Consider the following 19,384-nt stretch of genomic DNA (forward strand, 5'->3'; position numbering starts at 1 on the left):
GACTGGATGTGGCAGGGCTGCAGAGCTTTGATTTGATCCGATGGTTGTGAGATCGCTTAGCTCTGCCATCTCCTATACTGCAGCTATATGTTCCTCCAAGGCAGCCACTTTAACTTTCTGCTGGTTGTCTACCTCGGTCGCCCATCTGATCAGTTCATCAAAGGTCTGCATGGTGACCAATCCAGTTTTCAGCGTGGCCTGATGGGCACCACACAGCCCTTCCTTGTACATTTAACAACATGCCAAATTGTCTTGTTGTGGTGCTATTATGCCTGAGTGGGCTACAAAACTAGTCCACTTCCGTTCTCCATAGTCGTGGGCGGACTCCCCTTTCCCCTGACGAATTCCCATGACTTGTCCCTACTTTACTTGTACAAATCCTAAAACGTGCGTAACAGCGGTCCTAAATGCTGTATAATCCATATCTCGTTGCTGCTTTGTCGGGGCTACATTTTGATACCATGTTCCGTCCCTATATTGTTGAGTTAATTGACCCCACATACCTTCACTAATTTTTGCCCTCACTACTCCATCAGCATCCCGGTTTTGGAAGTTCTGACCTATTCTCCTTTCTCTTAGTTTCTGTCAGAATATGGCATTACTCTGTCGGGGCTTTAGTTCCGGCAGTATTTGAAGCAACTTTAATTTATCTCCTGGGGAGAAAGGTACGTCAGTGTTTTTTATCTGAACTGGTACTGCTGGGATGGTAATGGTGCCTGGGGATGCCCCTACCAGTGTAGGCACCGCCGGGGTGCCCGGAATAAATTCCACCTTAATCGGTGCCGCTTTTATGTCATCATATGGGGGCGGGATATCCCCATCATTATAGTCGAGGTCATGTTCAGCCCCTTTTTGGCTTAGCGCATCCCAGTCTACCCTGTCCTTGAATACTCTTTTCACCTCTGATGGCGCTACAGGATCTGTTGCCATTACTGGTACTTCGGTACAATTTTCGCGCCCGTATTTGGTCCAAATTCGAGCACGGCTACTCAACTCATAATATGCGTGAGCCACTAAAATGATGGCCTATTCTTCATTTAATTTTGTTTCTTTAGCTTACCATTCTCTTTGTTTCGCCGGTGGGTCATTCGGTTGCCAATGGTTATTAACAATTTTGTCAATTAATCTTTTATTTTTGTCCGCTAAATAGCGTGTCAGAGACCCCACTGGTCCCCACTCGAGTTTTTCACTTTCCATGGTTAATTGTTGTCAGCAGTACGTCCCGTTCTTTACTCTCGCAGAGTGAGACAGTACTTGCAACCACAGTTGTCAGAGTTACCATCTTTGCTTTACTCTCGCAGAGTGAGATGTTACTTGCAACCGCAGTTCTCAGAGGTATCTCCCTTATTTACTCTCACAGAGTGAGTCCATCCTGGCAACAATTTTGTTCGGGTAATTTGTTGTCAGATGTATGCTGAGCACTACTTTCAACTGGAGTTGTCAGAGGTATGCTTAAACTTTCTGCATTGCTTGCAACTCGAGTTGTCAGAGTTATGTTTTAGACTTTTTCTCCAAAGTTAACGCACTATTTGCAACACATACCACACCTACACTTCCGCGCATTTCACCTGCACCCCAAGACCGCTTGACTTATCGATTCACATGTTTTAGTTCTTTGATTCAAAAGGGGGCGGTGGACATGAGACGGTGTTACCTTGCCCTAACTGTATGTGGCTTTTTAAAGTACTCACGTTTTTGGCTCAGCTTCACTCGCCCATGCTTCCCGTCCGTGAGGATCCTGTTCGTGATGCCAATTGATGTGGAGCATTTTAAACAAACACTTGACACAAGGTTTTCGGATCGATAATCAAGTCTTCTTTATTACACTGGTGGGGAGACAATCTGCTCTGTCTTAGCCAGACTTCACCAAATTGGTACAGCAAACACTACATTTTTATACATTAAAACACATATGTCCTGCTCGCTCAGAATTCATTCCTGCCACCTGATTGGACCTTGGCCATATGCATCTTCACTGATTGGTTGCCTATGCTGCATAACATTAAAGTACCATTTTTATTATCGTAAACCTTTATGTCCGTTATCCCCCACGCTGTTGTTGCACCTATGATCTTTGCTTATGCGAGATAGGGTCTCATCAACATTGTACTTCTGACTCATTGTCCTCCTTTCCTGCCTCTCTAGGCCTCTTTAATTCCAACTCATTGTTTTACTTTCCTGCTAGAACAGAACTTACATTCTCTAGGCCTCTTATGGTTTCCACATCTGACTATTTGCAATTGTCTGTAAGTGACACAGTCTGCAGTTCTAACACTACCGCTTAGGTTATCTCAACTGCCAGTTCAGCAATTTAGAAAAAGCTTACTACTGCAAAGACTTATTAGATTATTTTCTTTATTACACCATTCAGTGAAACTGCCAGCGATGTCACTTTTACTCTTTCCCCACTGCAGATGGAACCATTTATTTAATATCAACATTTATAAACGGGCCATGCTGGGACACCCTGGCAGGATCTGTGGGGAGAGGAAGGCAGAGTTAAGGTTTCAGATCGATGACCATCTGTTCCTACAAATAAACATCATGCATATGTTAGTAGTTTTTAAACAGTAAAAAAGACAACTTGCACTCCTTTAGCACCTTTCACGACCGTCGGACGTCCCAGTTGCTCACCAATGCTCAGTTTGAGTCCCGACAGGACCACTAGGTTCCAGACCACATTACAGCCTTGATTCTAACATGGACAAAGGAGCTGAATTCTAAAGGCGAGGTGAGAGTGATTGCTCTTAGCAGCAAAACAGCATAAGACCAAGTGTTGCACCAATGAGCCCGAGTAAAATTGAAGTCAATGGAACTTGTGGGTGGACACAGGGGAAAGTCGACTTTTGGAGACATACCTAGCATAAAGGAAGATGCTTGTGGATGTTGGAGGCGAATCATGTCAGCACCGGGACATCACTGCAGGAGTTAATCTTCACCTGCTTCATCAATGACCTTCCTTCTATCATAAGGTCTGACCTGGGGATGTTCAGCGATGATTGCACAATGTTCAGTTCCATTCTCTTCTCATCAGATAATGAATCAATCCTGGCCTGCATGCAGCAAGACCTGCACAACATTCAGGCTTGGGCTGATATGTGGAAAGTAACAATCGCGCTACACAAGTGCTGAAGCTTCTTCCACAGCACCTCCCAAAACCGCGACCTGTACCTCATAGAAGGACAAGAGCAGTTAGTGCATGGGAACACCACCACCTACAAGTTCCCCTCCAAGGAATGCACCATCCTGACTTGGAAATATATCATCGTTCCTTCATTGTCGCTGGGTCAAAATCCGGGATCTTCATCCCTAAAAGCAACGTGGGTACCTTCACCTCACGGACTGCAGTGTTTCGAAAAGGCGCTCATCACCACCTTTTCAAGGGCAATTAGGGATGTGCAATAAATTCTGATATTGCCAGCGACACCCACATCCCATCAATGGTGATTTTTTAAAAATTGCTTTGCAGAAAATGAAGTACTTTTTGAACCATAGTCACTGCTTATAATATAGGAAAACACGGCAGCCGATTTCTGCACAGCAAGATCCCACTGTGATGTTGGCTGTCGGACACAGCTATGCCCAGGACACCTAGGAGAACTCAGTACCTCTTAGACTCAAAGAACCTTAGAAATTTACAGCACAGAAGGAGGGTGATAGGCTCTGGCTGAAAGACCGACCCAGCCTAATCCCACTTTCCAGCTATTGGTCCGTAGCCTTGCAGTTTACGGCACATCAAGTGAATATCCAAGTACTTTTCAAATATGACGTGGGTTCCTGCTCTACCACCATTTCAGGTAGAGAGTTACAGACCCCCACCACCCTTTGGGTGAAAAAAGTTCTCCCCAACTTCCCTCTAATTCTTCTACCAATTACTTTAAATCTATTCCTCCTTGTTATTAACCTCTCTGCTAACTGAAATGGATGCTTCCTATCCACTCTAGCTCGGCCCCTCAATATTTCATACACCTGAATTAAGTCTCACCTCCGCCTCCTCTGTTCCAAAGAAAACAACTCCAGCCTATCCAATCTTTCCTCAGAGCCAAAATTCTCCAGTCCTGGCATCACCCAGAGGACAACAGTCGAAATGTAATTGGCAAAATAACCAGAGGGGAGATGAGGAGTTTTTCTTTTTTACATTACGAGTTATTATAATCTGTAATGCTCTGCCTGAAATGGTGGTGGATGCAGCTTCAATAGTAAGTTTCAAAAGGGAATTGGATAAATACTTGAATTGGAAAATTGTGCAGGGTATGGGGAAAGAGCTGGGAATAATTGGATTGCTCTTTCAAGAGCACGACGGGGCAAATGGCCTCATTCTGTGATGTATGATTCTCTGATTCTCTGAAAGGTTTTATTAAAGGATTCATCTAAATGAGGCGGTTATTTGCCGGCTCCACTATCTCATTTTATTGCTGTGTACAAGTATCTGTTCTGTTTTCCCTCAACCTCAACTCAAGCTCTGAGTACTGCGCGGTGGTCAAGTGGTAAGGCGTCCGTCTCATAAACCAAATATCACCCCCAACTGTGCCTGGGAGGGTTTTATCATATTTAATTTGACATTTTTAAGGTTTCTCCTTTTTTATATCTATCAAAACCATTCTTAATTTTGAACATATCTATCAACAATCTTCTTGACATTCACTGCTCTAAGCAGAAAAATCCCAGCTGCTCCAGTCTCTTCGCATAAATGAGGTCCCCCATCCCTGGTACCATTCCAGTAACTCTATTCTGGACTCTCTACAGGGCCTTGAGTTCTTTCCTAAAGTGTGGTGCCCAGAATTGAACGCAATACTCCAGCTGAGGCCTCACCAGTGCTTTATACATGTTTAGCATAATTTCCTTGCTTTTATGCTCTATTCATCTATTAATAAAAGAAAGGAACCCTAATCATTTCTAACATCCTTCTCGCCTTGTCCTGCCACCTTGAAAGGTTTGTGTGCACACACCCAATGTCTCCCTGTTCCTGCACCTTCTTTATAATTGAACCATTTAGAGCTGGTTAATAAATTGCAGGGGAGAGCATTGTGAGCAATTTTGGGGCCAGTGATCTCCAGAGGGAGCCGATAAAAGGAAATAATCGGCCCCATTAAATTAGTACCGTTTAGTTTATATTGCCTCTCCTCATTCTTCCGACCAAAATATATCCATTTGCACTTCCCTACGTTAACTTTCATCTGCCATGTGTCTGCCCATTTCACCAGTCTCTTTCTGTTCATACTCCCTCTTTGTAGCTCTTACTATCTGCTCTTACTCTCTGTTCTTTGTATCTTTCCCATTCGTCAGGATCTGTGCTATGTTTAGCTTTTTTGTATGTTTTTTATTTTATTTTACCGCTGTCTGTCTCTTACCTCTTTAGTCGTCCATGCCTGTTTTTTTGTCCAGTAGAGTTCTTGCCCCTCAGTGGTATAAACTGATTCTGTACCATGTTAAATTTATTTTGAACACCCCCCACTGATCTTCTGTCATTTTACCTATTAACAGATTTGCCCAGTTTAATGTGGACAGTCTCTCCCTCATCCCGTTGAAGTCGGCCCCACCCAAATCTAGAATCTTAGCAGTTGTTTCGCGTTTCTTCCTTTCAAACACTATGTTGAACTCGATCATGTTATGATCACTATTAAATAAATGTTCATGCGCCTTTAGTCTGTTGAATAAATCTGACTCATTACTCATTACTAAATCAAATATGCCCTGCCCGTGTGTTGTTTCTAAGGCATATTGTTGTAGAAAACTATTCCGGATGCACTCAATAAATTAATTAACTATCTGACAGGTGCTAGTCTGCTTATCGCTATCTATAGGAAAATTTAAATCCTCCATTAAAACCACTCTGCTTTTCCTACCCGCTTGTCTAATTTCTGCATTTATAAAATCTAACATTTCACAGCTGCGACCAGGGGGCCTCTACCCAACTTCCACTACAGTCTTCAATCTTTTCCTAGCTCTTAATTCTACCCATAAAGTCTCCATAGCCTGCTTATCTCTCATTATATCCTCTCTTAGCATTGTAGTGATTTCATGCTTAATCACGAAGACTACGACTCCCCCTGTACCATTTCCCTATCTTTCCTGTTGACTTCCAGCAGAACTTCCACCACTCTGTATTACCGCCAACTTGATATGAAGGCTACAATTCCATGAACCTTTCATTTTATGTTGTACCTGTCCAGTAGTTTAAAGGAATTACTCTACGTTAAGTTTTAATATTTTCTGCTCCTCCCGAGTTCCTAACTCCTCACCTTTTTGAATAGACTCTGATTTGTATTACTCAGGTCTAAAGTGGATGATCTCACAGTTCTCCACGTTGAACTCCATCGGCCACAGTTTTGCCCACTCACTTAATCTATCAATGTTCCTTTGGAACTTTCTGCTCCCACCTACACTACTTACTGTGCCACCTAACTTAATGCCATCAGCAAACTTGGTTATAGGATGGACGTCATCGAAATGTGAAAGAGGGCTGGGAATGGGAATAGATCTGCGGGCTGAGCTGACAGGACATTGGAATTCAGAATGTATAAAGTGCAGTCTCCAATGCTCCACTTATCTAAATCAGACTGAAAGTAATTTGTAATATATCATCGATCCATATTGGTCGCTGTAACCTGAGGTTGTAGCTCGGTGTTTCAGTTTGGAAAGGGTTGGGTCTCTGTGGCACAATCGGTTGACAAGGTCAGCTGTCAGCTCAAATAATTGATGGTTCCATTAACGATCGAGTAATCTTTACCTTATTGTCTCACAGTTTCAGTTTTCAACGAATGAACACAAATGTGATGCAAACATTGCCAGCTGGGCCCGGTTGATATTCCCAACATTTACCCTGTGGTCAGATAGCACGCACATCAAAAATATTAAAAAGCCTGAGACTGGCTTCACGGAAATCAGAATTCATCTTAGCAGACTAGGCCCCGAAAGGACGGATGGGAGGCCGCACTGGTTGCAGGAGAGCTGCTTCGCTGTGACATGGATGTTTCCGCAGTGAGCCACACCAGGCTCTCTCCGTGTTTCTACAATGAATGTCACACTGTTTATTTTGGAAAGGCAAAATGATATTCACATTCTCACTGGTTTCAGTTGATTTGTGAGAGATCATTATAAGATCCTGCAGGGCTGCCTCGGTTAATAATAACTGCTTTAAGCTGAATTTGAGACACGGCAGCAAATCTATCATTTTGTTGCTGTTTTCCAGAGCCCAGAATGAGTGAGGCCGTGAAAAGCAGCTCTCTTCAATAACCCGCTGCTGGCAAATAGCAGCGAATGTGGCATCAGACAGCGCATTACAGCCCATCTCTGGGGAACAAAGTCCCACTGAAGCAGAGTGGTGCAGAGCTTTACATCTCACGCCTATAGGTGACGCCATGGCGATCGATATCATAGAATCATAGAATGATAGAATATTTCAGCACAGTAGGGGGCATTCGGCCCATCGAGCCTTTGAAAGAGTGAACCACTCCCCTGCGGGTTCCCCATAGCCCAGCATATTTTTTTATTTCCAAGTGTTTATCTAATTACCTTTTAAATGTTAGTATTGAATCTGCTTCCACTACCCCTTCAGGCAGTGCATTACAGATCATAAAAATTCACTGTATTAATGTTTCCTCCTGTCACTTCTTTTTCCGTTCCAAATACCGTAAATCTGTGAATTCAGGTAACTCACCCTCTGGTCACTGGAAACAGATTGTTCTTCTTAACTCTCTCAAATCCTTCAAGTTGTTAATCACCTCCCTCAAATCTCCCCTTAAGCTTCTCTGCTCTAACGAGAACAACCCAGCTTCTTTAGTCTCTGCACATAACTGAAGTCTTTGATCACTGGTACCATTCTAGTAAATCTCCACTGCACACTCTCTGAGGGCTTGACATCCTTCCTCATGGTGCTGCCCAGAATTGGCCACAATACTCCAGCTTGGGCCTAATTAGGTTTTTATGAAGTTTGAACATAAATTCCTTGCTTTTTTGCTCTATTCCCCGATTTATAAAGTCAAGGACCGCGATGCCCTCCTTGCAGCCTTCTCAACTTGTTCTACCACCCCCAAATACTTGTGACCGTACACCCCCAGGTCGTTCTGTTCCTGCACCCACTTTAAACGTAACACGTGGTTTATTTTCACTCTCCTGATACTTCCTACCAAAATTAATTCGTCAAATTTCATCTGCCATGACCATTTCGCCGGTCTGTCTATTTCCTCCTGAAATCTGCCAATAACATTCTTGTGGCGGTTCCACCGGGTGTCCCTTACATATATTATACATAATTCACTTTAACATACTTATGTATGTATATAACTTACCTCTTTGGGCCGTTACCCCTTTAACATACCTGTTTGGGCCGTTGCCACTTTAAGGATGCGACATAATGCACTGACGTTACATCACGCAGCACGTGACACACCTAAACGCGTCGGCCGCCGGCCTAGTTCGGCCGTCCGCTCCCTCAACGGTCACAACAGCCGGCAACAGTGCCGGGTGCCTCTCGCGCTCGGACTTCGGCCACAACGGCCAGACTCAGTGCTGGGTAAACGCGCCGACGTATCGGCGCAGATCATGTGACCGCCCCAAGCGCGGGCGAACGCTCTGAAGTCACGACGCGGTCCCGTGACGCCCGAACCGCGGGAAAACACTGCCGAGCGTGATGACATCATCACGCAACCCACAGGACTGCGGACTTAGTCCTCGTGGTGTCCCCGCTGGGTTAAGACCTACCTACCGGCTCTCCTGCATCCAACTCCATTGTCTGCTGTATAACATCTGTTTCCTGCATTAAATAACTTATTGATTGTTCTCCTGGCGTCCAACTCGATTATTTAGCAGTCATTCATTCAATACCTACCTAGGTGAACAGGAACTGCTGCATTGGTGACCCCAACCACGAAGACCCGTTCCCTGCCGACGATTCACCAGCCCGTCAGCCTGCTGGTTGTGTGACCTACCACACTTTTCAGCGAGGCGGAGAAGCGTGCCGCCCTCTCGGCAGTTTTTCCACTAAGTCAACAACAAAAAGCGTTGCCATCCTCCAGGCAGTTTACCGCTACCGAAATTCACAACAACCCGGACTGTTGCCGTCCTTTCTCCAGTTTTCTCCTTAACAAACGCAAACAGCTACTGACGCTGCAAACATCGAGGACGGGTGTCCCTTACTATGTATATACATAATTCCCTTTAACTTACCTTTGTATGTGCATAACTTACCTGTTTGGGCTGTTGCCCCTTTAACGTACCTGTTTGGGCCATTGCCCCTTTAAGGACGCGTCCTAATGCGCTGCCGTCACGTCACGCATCACGTGATGCATGCGCGGCAGCCGCCAACCCGGCTCGGCCTCCCGTGACGGCAGCCGACACAGCTCGGCCTACCGCGCCCGCGACTTCGGCCGCATCGGCCAGTTGCAGCGCCGGGTGTCACAGAGTCATAGAGTTTTACAGCACAGAAAGAGGCCCTTCGGCCTATCGTGTCTGCGCCGTCCATCAATCCCTGTACAGTCTAATCCCATTTTCCAGCATTTGGTCCATAGCCTTGTAGCAATGGCATTTCAAGTGCTCATCCAAATGCTTCTTGAATGTTGTGAGGGTTCCTGCCTCTACCACCCTTTCAGGCAGTGAGTTCCAGATTCCAACCACCCTCTGGGTGAAAAAGTTCCTCCTCAAATCCCCTCTAAATCTCCTGCCACTTACCCTGAATCTATGTCCCCTTGTTATTGACCCCCCTAATAAGGGGAAAAGTTCCTCTTTATCTACCCTATCTATGCCCCTCATCATTTTGTACACCTCAATCAGGTCCCCCCTCAGCCTTCTTTGCTCCAAGGAAAACAACCCCAGCCTGTTTCGCCTTTCTTCATAGCTGAGGCGCTCCATGCCAGGTAACATCCTGGTGAATCTTCTCTGCACCCTCTCCAAAGCAATCACATCCTTCCTATAGTGAGGCGACCAGAACTGCACACAGTACTCCAGCTGTGGCCTCAACAGCGTTTTGTACAGCTCCATCATAACCTCCCTGCTCTTATATACTATGCCTCGGCTAATGAAGGAAAGTATCCCACATGCCTTTTTAACCGCCTTATCTGCCTGTTCCACTGCCTTCAGGGATCTATGTACATGTACACCAAGGTCCCTCTGACCCTCTGTACTTCCTAGGGTCCTACCACTCATTGTGTATTCCCTTGCCTTATTTGTCCATCCAAAATGCATCACCTCGCACTTTTCAGGGTTAAATTCCATTTGCCACTTTTCGGCCCATCTGACCAACCCGTTTATATCGTCCTGTAGCCTGAGGCTTTCCTCCTCGCAATTTACCACACCACCAATTTTCGTGTCATCTGCGAATTTAGTGATCATACCTTTTACATTCTCATCCAAATCATTTATGTAGATCACAAACAGCAAGGGACCCAGCACCGATCCCTGAGGTACCCCACTGGACACAGGCTTCCAGTCACAAAAGCAACCTTCGACCATCACCCTCTGCCTCCTGACACTCAGCCAGTTTAGGATCCAATGGGCCAAGGCACCCTGGATCCCATGGGCTCTTACCTTCTTGACCAGTCTCCTATGCGGGACTTTGTCAAAAGCTTTACTGAAGTCCATGTAAACCACATCCACAGCATTCCCCTCATCCACACACCTAGTCACCCCCTCGAAAAATTCAATCAGATTGGTCAGACATGATTTACCCTTGACAAAGCCATGCTGACTATCCCCAATTAATCCTTGCCTCTCCAAGTGGTGACTAATTTTGTCCCTCAGAATTTTTTCCAATAATTTCCCTTCCACAGATGTTAGGCTCACTGGCCTGTAATTCCCTGGTTTATCCCTGCTACCCTTCATGAATAATGGTACTATGTTAGCTGTTCTCCAGTCCTCTGGTACATCCCCTGTGGCCAGAGAGGTTCTGAAAATTTGTGTCAGAGCCCCTGCAATCTCCTCCTTTGCCTTACAAAACAGCCTGGGATACATCTCGTCCGGGCCTGGGGATTTATCCACTTTTTGGCCTGCTAAAAACGCTAGTACCTCATCCCTCTCGATGCTAATATGTTCAAGTATGTCACAGTCCCCTTGCCCGATTTCTATGCCTACATCGTCTTTCTCCATATTGAACACAGATGCAAAACATTCATTTAAAACCCCGCCTGCATCATCTGGCTCTACACACAGATTGCCACTTTGGTCCCTAATCGGCCCTACCCTTTCCCTGGTTATCCTCTTGCCCTTAATAAACTTATAAAACATCTTAGGATTTTCCTTTATTTTGCTAGCCAGTGTTATTTCATGGCCCCTCCTCGCCCTCCTAATTTCTCTTTTAAGTATGCCCCTGCACTTTTTATACTCTGTCTTTAGTCTTTTGTAACTGCCAAATGCCCCTCTTTTTTTCCAAATGCATTTTTGTATATCCCTTGTCATCCAAGGTTCCCTTTGCTTGTTGGTCCCACCCTTGACCTTTACAGGAACATGTTGGCGTTGTACTCTCTCTATTTCCCTTCTGAAAGTCTCTCACTGTTTTGACGTGGATTTTCCTATAAGTAGCTGCTCCCAGTCCACTTTGGCCAGATCCTGCCTTATCATATTAAAATCGGCCTTCCCCCAATTTAGAACCCTTATTTCCGGGCCGTCTTTGTCTTTTTCCATGACCACCTTAAATCTCACCGAATTATGGTCACTGTCGCCAAAATGCTCTCCTACTGACACTTCCACCACTTGCCCGGCTACATTCCCTAGAATTAGGTCCATTACCGCCCCCTCTCTTGTAGAACTTTCCACATGTTGGCTCAAAAAGCTCTCCTGGATGCACTTTAAGAATTCTGCACCCTCTAACCCTTTCACACTCTGACTATCCCAATTAATATTCGTGAAGTTGAAATCCCCCACTATTATTACCCTATTATTTTCGCACATCTCTGAGATTTGCCTACATATCTGTTCCTCTATCTCCCCCTGACTGTTTGGGGGCCTATAGTACACTCCCAGCAAAGTGCTTGCCCCCTTTTTGTTTTTAATTCTACCCATATGGCCTCATTAGAGGAACCCGCTAATATATCGTCCCTCCTTACAGCAGTAATTGACTCCTTAATTAATATTGCAACACCCCCTCCCCTTTTACACCACCCTCTGTCTCGCCTGAAGATTCTATACCCCGGAATATTGAGCTGCCAGTCCTGACCCTCCCTCAACCATGTCTCCGTGATAGCAACAATATCGTACTCCCATGTTTTCAACAACAACTTCAGTTCATGCACCTTATTTGCAAGACTCCTTGCATTAAAATAAATGTCTTCCAGCCCTGCCATATTCCCTTTTGCCTTTACATATTTGCTCTGCCTTCCCAGCTGACTTGTTTTTTCCTCCGTATTTGGCTGTAAATCACCCCCTACTATAGCTCCACTCTGTATCCCATCCCCCTGCCAAGTTAGTTTAAACCCCCCCCAGCAGTGCTAGCAAACCTCCCAGCAAGGATATTGGTTCCCCTCTGGTTTGGGTGTAAACCGTCCGACTTGTACAAGTCCCACCTTTCCCAGAAGCAGACCCAGTGATCCAGGAAACTAAAGCCCTCCCTCCTGCACCATCCCTTTAGCCACGCATTCATCTGTTCTATCTTCCTATTCCTATACTCACTAGCACGTGGCACCGGGAGTAATCCAGAGATTACAACCTTTGAGGTCCTGCTCTTTAATCTTCCACCTAGCTCCCTAAATTCTTGCTGCAGGACCTCATCCCTCTTTTTACCTATGTCGTTGGTACCAATGTGGACCACGACCTCTGGCTGTTCACCCTCCCCCTCCAGAATGCCCTGCAGCCGCTCAGTGACATCCTTGACCCTGGCACCAGGGAGGCAACAAACCATCCTGGATTCACGTCTACGGCCACAGAAACGCCTATCTGTTCCCCTTACTATAGAATCCCCTACCACTATTGCTCTCCCACTCTTTTTCCTCCCTTCCTGGGCAGCAGGAGCACCCCCAGTGCCAGGAAGTTGGCTGCTGCTGCCTTCCCCTGGTGAGTCGTCCCCCTCAACAGTATCCAAATCGGTATACCTGTTTGAGAGGGGAATGGTCACAGGGGTCTCCTGCACTACCTGCCTGCTTCTATTGCTCCGCCTGGTGGTCACCCATTTCCTATCTTCCTGTGCAGCCCTTACCTGCGGTGTGAGCAACTCACTAAACGTGTTATCCACGACCCTCTCAGCATCGTGAATGCTCAACAACCCATCCACCCGCAGCTCCAGTGCCTCAATGTGGTCTGCTAGTAGCTGCAGATGGATGCATCTCCGGCACACGTGGTCATCAGGGACACCGGCAGTGTCCCTGAATTCCCACATAGAGCAAGAGGAGCATATCACGGGGCTGGGCTCTCCTGGCATGACCTTCCCTTTAATTAATTTAAATTAATTTACTATCACCAATTAAAGATATCTCTAAGGCGCTTGTATAGTCTACCAACAGTCCCTGCTATACCAGAAAAGAAACTAGTAACTATAAACTACAGAGTTAAAGTTTAAAAAAGAGAAATACTCACCAACCAATCACTTACCTGCTCCCTGGTGACGTCACACTCTGATTACTTTTTACCTCTCCCCCGCTGCTGAGTTGGTATGCCTCAACTCCCTGCTCCGTGCTCCGACTGGTCTCGGGCCTCGCTGGTTGCCGGTTTTTATACCGGGCTCCTCACCTCCCTGCTCCGTGCTCCGACTAGTCTCGGGCCTCGCTGGTCGCCGATTTTTTTACCGGGCTCCGCACCTCCCTGCTCCGTGCTCCGACTGGTCTCGGGCCTCGCTGGTCGCCGGTTTTTATACCGGGCTCCTCACCTCCCTGCTCTGTGTTCCGACTGGTTTCGGGCCTCGCTGGTCGCAGGTTTTTATACCGGGCTCCTCACCTCCCTGCTCCGTGCTCCGACTGGTCTCGGGCCTCGCTGGTCGCCGGTTTTTATACCGGGCTCTCAAGGGATCGGAGGACCCGGTTTAATGTCTTACTAGAAAGACGGAGGCACCAACAGTGCAGCACAACCTCAGTACCGCACTGCAGTGTCAGCCTGGATTATGTGTTCAAGTCTCTGGAGTGGTGCTTGACTTTGCTGCCGCTGACCCACGGCTGACACCTACACTCAGTTCATTTGGCTGGAGAGAAATGACGGAGATAAAGGGAAAAATTATAATGGAGTAAACCTTCAATTTGTCGTCCAACAGAAAAGCGGGCATCGTAATCCGCCGCCTGTTATAGAAACAGTCCGATTTATGTTGCCATCGATTTCATAAGCATTGAACATCAGGCCTTTCTATAATGGAATGGGTCGTGGTCAGTTGTTAATCACTCTGGGTCTGTTTAAACCGGGAGTGCTCACAGTCCCGGATCATTCTGTGTCTGTTTAAAATGGCAGAGCTCAGAGGCCCGGATCATTCCGTTTTTTTAAAAGTAGAGCGATTTCAGCTTTCATGACGGAGGTGTTGAGTTTAACTAAATGCAGGGGAGCTCGTCCGGGATTTGGCCCCAAACCTCTCGCACTTTAAACCACGGAATTCCCTAAGCGAGAGTCATACCCATAGACCAAGGAGCCGCTGATGTTTTGCTTCCAGTTGCATTGCGATTCCCTGCGCTGGTGCAAACCCAGCTCGCAGAAGTCCTGTTCATTCAGTTATAATGTTTATCTTCTCCTCAATCCGCTTGTTTTTGCGAACAGTTTCCTTGAATCTGCTCACAATTCTCCACATAAAAAAGAGCTTACCACCATCAGCGGCCGCGTGGCCTAATGGATAAGGCGTCTGACTTCGGCTGCGAGTGTTTTAATTATCAGAAGATTGCAGGTTCGAATCCTGCCGCGGTCGTTTAATTAACTGGGTGACAATTTTTATGTTTTGAATCTAGCTTCAATCCGACCATTTTTGACAGTCCCTCAACTGAAGCAGCGGAAGGCCTTTAGCTTACATTAAGCTGATTGTACATTTTCAACATTGTAGATCTGTGTGCACGGGCAGGATAAGCGGTGAAGTGGACTTTCTTTCAGGATATTTCTGCTTAGATGCAAAAAGCAGGAAATGGAATGGCTGAGAGCAGTGTATGGTGGCGACGAGGTGGCCGACAGGCTAAGGCGATGGACTGTTTATCCATTGCCGATCTGTATGTGAGGGTTCGGATCCCACCCTCGTCGTTAATTACGTTTGAAACTGCTGTACTTTCCGAGCATTTAACTGAATCTTGCCTAAAATAAGCTTTCAAATGCAATTTCGTCAGAATCGCCCTGGTGCTCCTGGTCTGTGCCACATGCATTACTCATCTCTTGTTAAAATTAAAAGAGACCACTGCAATTCTTCAAATTCTTGAATGAAGTTGGAGCAGTGATCGTGATTCGGAGATTGTCGAACTCCTCCTTTCTTCTGCTGAGATTGTCACCGAATGAAAGAGTAGCGGGACCAGAGGCAAATGATTAGGGAGCAGAAACATAAATTTCTCCTTTAGGAGGCAATGCAATTTAAAAAATATTTATCAACCCTAATGAAGAGATTTTCTGTTTTAGTGTCTTTGGTTGAGAGATAAATAATGGGCGAGAAATCCTCGTTCTTTCCGGCATACTCTCAAGGGATCGGAGGACCCGGTTTAACGTCTTACTAGAAAGACGGAGGCACCAACAGTGCAGCACTACCTCAGTAGCGCACTGGATTGTCAGCCTGGATTATGTGCTCAAGTCTCTGGAGTGGTGCTTGACTTTGCTGCCGCTGAGCCACGGCTGACACCTGCACTCAGTTCATTTGGCTGGAGTGAAATGACGGAGATAAAGGGAAAAATTATAATGGAGTAAACCTTCAATTTGTCATCCACCAGAAAAGCGGGCATCGTAATCGGCCGCCTGTTATAGAAACAGTCCGATTTATGTTGCCATCGATTTCATAAGCATTGAAAATCAGGCCTGTCTATAATGGAATGTCGTGGTCAGTTGTTAATCTCTCTGGGTCTGTTTAAACCGGGAGTGCTCACAGTCCCGGATCATTCTGTGTCTGTTTAAAATGGCAGAGCTCAGAGGCCCGGGTCATTCCATTTTGTTAAAAGTAGAGCGATTTCAGCTTTCTTGACGGAGGTCATATAGTCATAGAGTCATAGATTTATACAGCACAGAAAGAGGCCCTTCGGCCCATCGTGTCTGCGCCGTCCATCAATCCCTGTCCAGTCTAATCCCATTTTCCAGCATTTTGTCCATAGCCAAGTGCTCATCCAAATGCTTCTTGAATGTTATGAGGGTTCCTGCCTCCACCACCCTTTCAGGCAGTGAGTTACAGATTCCAACCACCCTCTGGCTGAAAAAGTTCCTCCTCAAATCCCCTCTAAACCTCCTGCCCCTTACCTTGAATCTATGCCCCCTTGTTATTGACCCCCCTACTAAGGGGAAAAGATTCTCTTTATCTACCCTATCTATGCCCCTCATCATTTTGTACACCTCAATCAGGTCCCCCCTCAGCCTTCTTTGCTCCAAGGAAAACAACCCCAGCCTGTTTAGTCTTTCTTCATAGCTGAGGTGCTCCATCCCAGGTAACATCCTGGTGAATCTTCTCTGCACCCTCTCCAAAGCAATCACATCCTTCCTATAGTGAGGCAACCAGAACTGCACGCAGTAATCCAGCTGTGGCCTCACCAGCGTTTTGTACAGCTCCATCATAACCTCCCTGCTCTTATATTCTATGCCTCGGCTAATGAAGGCAAGTATCCCATATGCCTTTTTAACCACCTTATCTGCCTGTTCCGCTGCCTTCAGGGATCTATGTACATGTACACCAAGGTCCCTCTGACCCTCTGTACTTCCTAGGGTCCTACCACTCATTCTGTATTCCCTTGCCTTATTTGTCCGTCCAAAATGCATCACCTCGCACTTTTCAGGGTTAAATTCCATTTGCCACATTTCCGCCCATCCGACCAACCCGTTTATATCGTCCTGTAGCCTGAGGCTTTCCTCCTTGCAATTTAACACCCCACGAATTTTCGTGTCATCTGCGAACTTACTGATCATACCTTTTACATTCTCATCCAAATCATATTTATGTAGATCACAAACAGCAAGGGACCCAGCACCGATCCCTGAGGTATCCCACTGGACACAGGCTTCCAGTCACAAAAGCAACCTTTGACCATCAAACCGCTAGTACCTCCTCCCTCTCGATGCTAATTATTTCAAGTATGTCACAGTCCCGTTGCCCGATTTCTATGTCTACATCGTCTTTCTCCATAGTGAACACAGATGCAAAAAATTCATTTAAAACCCCGCCTACATCATCTGGCTCTACACACAGATTGCCACTTTGGTCCCTAATGGGCCCTACCCTTTCCCTGGTTATCCTCTTGCCCTTAATATATTTATAAAACATCTTAGGATTTTCCTTTATTTTGCTCGCCAGTGTTATTTCATGGCCCCTCCTCGCCCTCCTAATTTCTTTTTTAAGTATGCCCCTGCACTTTTTATACGCCTCTAGGGCTTCCTCCGTCTTTAGTCTTTTGTAACTGCCAGAAGCCCCCCTTTTTTTCCTAATGCATTTTTGTATATCCCTTGACATCCAAGGTTCGTTTTGAATCTAGCTTCAATCCGACCATTTTTGACAGTCCCTCAACTGAAGCAGCGGAAGGCCTTTTGCTTACATTAAGCTGATTGTGCATTTTCAACATTGGAGATCTGTGTGCACGGGCAGGATAAGCGGTGAAGTGGACTTTCTTTCAGGGTATTTCTGCTTAGATGCAAAAAGCAGGAAATGGAATGGCTGAGAGCAGTGTATGGTGGAGACGAGGTGGCCGACAGGCTAAGGCGATGGACTGTTTACCCATTGCTGATCTGTACGTGAGGATTCGGATCCCATCCTCGTCGTTACTTACGTTTGAAACTGGTATACTTTCCGAGCATTTAACTGAATCTTGCCTAAAATAAGCTTTCAAATGCAGTTTCGTCAGAATCCTCCTGGTCTGTGCCCCATGCATCACTCATATCTTGTTAAAATTAAAAGAGACCACTGCAATTCTTCAAATTTCTTGAATGAAGTTGGAGCAGTGATCGCGATTCGGTGATTGTCGAACTCCTCCTTTCTTCTGCTGAGATTGTCACCGAATGAAAGAGTAGAGGGTCCAGAGGCAAATGATTAGGGCGCAGAAACATACATTTCTCCTTTAGGAGGCAATGCAATTTAAAAAATATTTATCAACCCTAATGAAGAGATTTTCTGTTTTAGTGTCTTTGGTTGAGAGATAAATAATGGGCGAGAAATCCTCGTTCTTTCCGTCATACTCTCAAGGGATTGGAGGACCCGGTTTAACGTCTTACTACAAAGACGGAGGCACCAACAGTGCAGCACTACCTCAGTACCGCACTGGAGTGTTAGCCTGGATTATGTGCTCAAGTCTGTGGAGTGGTGCTTGACTTTGCTGCCGCTGAGCCACGGCTGACACCTACACTCAGTTCATTTGGCTGGAGAGAAATGACGGAGATAAAGGGAAAAATTATAATGGAGTAAACCTTCAATTTGTCGTCCAACAGAAAAGCGGATATCATAATCGGCCGCCTGTTATAGAAACAGTCCGATTTATGTTGCCATCGATTTCATAAGCATTGAAAATCAGGCCTGTCTATAATGGAATGGGTCGTGGTCAGTTGTTAATCACTCTGGGTCTATTTAAACCGGGAGTGCTCACAATCCCGGATCATTCTGTGTCTGTTTAAAATGTCAGAGCTCACAGCCCCGGATCATTCCATTTTTTTTGAAGTAGAGCGATTTCAGCTTTCATGACCGAGGTGTTGAGTTTAACTAAATGCGGCGGGGCTCGTCCGGGATTTGAACCCGAAACCTCTTGCATTTTAAGCCACAGAAATTTTCTAAGCGAGAATCATACCCCTAGACCAACGAGCCGCTGATGCTGTGCTGCAAGTTGCATTGCGATTCCCTGCGCTGGTGCAAACCCAGCTCGCAGAAGTCCTGTTCATTCAGTGAAAATGCTTATCTTCTCCTCAATCCGCTTCTTTTTGCGAACAGCTTCCTTGAATCTGCTCACAATTCTCCCCATAAAAAGAAACGCAGCGGTATCGGCGGCCGCGTGGCCTAATGGATAAGGCATCTGACTTCGGTTGCAAGTTTCTCAGTTATCAGAAGATTGCAGGTTCGAGTCCTGCCGCGGTCGTTTAATTAACTGGGCAACAATTTTTATGTTTTGAAGCTAGCTCCAATCCGACCATTTTTGACAGTCCCTCAACTGAAGCAACGGAAGGCCTTTTGCTTACATTAAGCTGATTGTACATTTTCAACATTGTAGATCTGTGTGCACGGGCAGGATAAGCGGGAAGTGGACTTTCCTTCAGGGTATTTCTGCTTAGATGCAAAGAGCAGGAAATTGAATGGCTGAGAGTAGTGTGTGGTTGAGACGAAGTGGCCGAGAGGTTAAGG

At 45.9% G+C, this 19,384-nt stretch overlaps 2 non-coding genes across 2 annotated transcripts; both read left to right on the forward strand.

Annotated features, from left to right (window-relative positions):
- Positions 1–14,713: 14,713 nt before the first annotated feature.
- trnar-ucg (transfer RNA arginine (anticodon UCG)) lies at positions 14,714–14,803 on the forward strand. Its single transcript is given in 2 exon segments — positions 14,714–14,750; positions 14,768–14,803. It is a non-coding gene; the product is annotated as a tRNA-Arg (tRNA).
- A 4,228-nt stretch (positions 14,804–19,031) lies between these two features.
- On the forward strand, positions 19,032–19,121 carry trnar-ucg (transfer RNA arginine (anticodon UCG)). The gene is given in 2 exon segments: positions 19,032–19,068; positions 19,086–19,121. It is a non-coding gene; the product is annotated as a tRNA-Arg (tRNA).
- The last annotated feature ends 263 nt before the right edge of the window (positions 19,122–19,384 follow it).

Source organism: Somniosus microcephalus, unplaced genomic scaffold (genome assembly GCF_052327205.1).
Source record: "Somniosus microcephalus isolate GS21.2 unplaced genomic scaffold, FLI_Smic_1.0 unresolved_chr1, whole genome shotgun sequence".
NCBI lineage: Eukaryota > Metazoa > Chordata > Chondrichthyes > Squaliformes > Somniosidae > Somniosus > Somniosus microcephalus.